Below are 2,298 nucleotides of genomic sequence, written 5' to 3'. Positions count from 1 at the left end.
CCAAGAATATTAGGTGGAATTTTTACTGGAGTGTTTCATCTGTCACTGATGATGAATAGTAGGTACAATGCACAGAGATAATGAACTTTTTTCTAAACATTTATGTTTGCATGGAATTAACCTGAAGATCCCTAGATGAGCAAAGCAAAGAATATAGTTATTTTTTTAAATTTTTGTATTTGTTTTTTTAGATATACATGAAAGTATATTTGACACATTATACATACATGGAGTATAACATTCTAATTGGGATCTCATTATTGTGGTTGTACATGATGTGGAGTTACACTGGTAGTGCACTCGTATAGAAGGATAGTGAAGTTCTGTCCAATTCATTCTACTATCTTTCCTATTTCCATCCCCATTCCCTTCCCTTCATTCCCCTTTGTCTAATCCAATGAACTTCTATTCTTCCCCTTCCCACCCTCCCTTGTTGTGGGTTAGTATCCACATATCAGAGAGAACCTTCAGTGTTTGGATTTTTTGGATTGGCTTATTTCACTTCCATGATATTTTCCAATTTATCTATTTACTGGCAAATACCATAATTTCATTCCTCTTTGTGGCTGATTAATATTTCATTTTTTTGTGTATATATGTGTGTGTATATATTATATTATATATATATATTTTTTTTCTTACATTTTCATTATCCATTCATCTGTTATAGGCACCTAGGTTGGTTCCATAGCTTACTATTGTGAATTGAGCTGTTATAAACATTGAAGTGACTGAGTCACTATAGTATGTTGATTTTAAGTCCTTTGGGTATAAATCAAAGAGTGAGATAACTGGGTCAAATGGTGGTTCCATTTCAAGTTTTCTAAAGAATCTCTATACTGCTTTCCAGAGTGTTTGCAACAATGTGCAGAACCACCAGCAAAGTATAAGCAAATCTTTTCCCCTATATCGTTGCCAACATTTGTTGTTTTTTGTATTCTTTTTTTTTTATGGAATGCTTCATCAATTTGCATGTCATCCTTGCGCAGGGACCATGCTAATCTTCTCTGTATCATTCCAATTTTAGTATATGTACTGCCAAAGCGAGTACTCCTTGTATTCTTGATAATTGCCATTCTGATTGAGTGAGATGGAAACTCGGTGTAGTTTTGCATTTCTCCAATGGCTGGAGGTGTTGAATGTTTTTTCATATATTTGTTGATCATTTGTATTTATTTTTCTGTGAAGTGCCAGTTCAGTTCCTTTGACCATTTATTTATTGAGTTATTATTTTTATTATTTTAATATTATTATTCAGCTTTTTGAGTTTTTAAAAAATATATGTATATTAAAATATATTTAATATATATTTTCAATATATATATTTAATATATATTGGAGATTAATGCTGTGTCTTAGATGCAGGTGGTAAAGATTTTCTCCCATTCTGTCAGCTTTCTGTTCATAATCTTGATTGTTTCCTTTGCTGTGAAGAAGCCTCATTTTGATACCATTCCATTTATTGATTCTTGATTTTGCTTCTTTCACTTTAGGAGCCTTGTGCAGGTGGAGAGTTGGGCCTACTTTTTCTTCTACTAGGCACACAGTTTCTTTGGTCTAATGCCTAGGTCCTTGATCCACTTTGAGTTGAACTTTGTGCAGGGTGAGAGGTAGAGGTTCAATTTCATAATACTACATATGGATTTCCAGTTTTCCCAGAACTATTTGTTGAAGAGGCTATCTTTTCTCCAATATATGTTTATGGTGCTTTTGTCTAGTATGAGATATGTATTTATGTGTCTAGTATTTATGTGGATATGTCTGTGTATCTTCTACTCTGTTCCATTGGTTTTCATGTCTCATTTGTGCCAATGTTGTTTTTGCTACAATAGCTCTAAAGTTTGATTTAAGGTCTGATATTGTGATACCTCCTGTGTCACTTTTCTCATTAAGGATTCCTTCAGCTATTCTGGGCCTCTTATTTTTCCAAACAAATTTCATGATTGCTTTTCTATTTCTACAAAGAGTGTCACTGGCATTTTAATAGGAATTGCATTAAATTTGTACAGTGCTTTTGGTAATATGACCATTCGGACAATATTAATTCTGCCCATTCAAGAACATGGTATATCTTTCCATCTTTTATTGTCTTCTTCAATTTATTTCTTTAGTATTTTATAGTTTTCATTGTAGAGGTCTTTCACCTTTTTGTTAGATTGATTCCCAAATATATATTTTTTTAGTCTATTGTGAATGGGATAGTTTTCCTCATTTCTTTTTTCAGCTGATTTTTTCATTAAAGGATTTTTAAAGTAAAGAGTAATAAGAAGTTATTTTTGAAACAGCAGAATTGGGCAA

At 32.2% G+C, this 2,298-nt stretch overlaps 1 non-coding gene across 1 annotated transcript; it reads right to left on the bottom strand.

Moving 5' to 3' along the window:
* Positions 1 to 944: 944 nt before the first annotated feature.
* On the bottom strand, positions 945 to 1,051 carry LOC113175961 (U6 spliceosomal RNA). The gene has a single exon (XR_003300020.1). It is a non-coding gene; the product is annotated as a U6 spliceosomal RNA (small nuclear RNA).
* Between the last annotated feature and the right edge of the window lie 1,247 nt (positions 1,052 to 2,298).

This window comes from Urocitellus parryii, chromosome 14, assembly GCF_045843805.1.
Source record: "Urocitellus parryii isolate mUroPar1 chromosome 14, mUroPar1.hap1, whole genome shotgun sequence".
Taxonomy (NCBI): domain Eukaryota; kingdom Metazoa; phylum Chordata; class Mammalia; order Rodentia; family Sciuridae; genus Urocitellus; species Urocitellus parryii.
The sequence above is the reverse complement of the archived record's forward strand: the minus strand, read 5'-3'. Positions and strand labels throughout refer to the sequence as shown.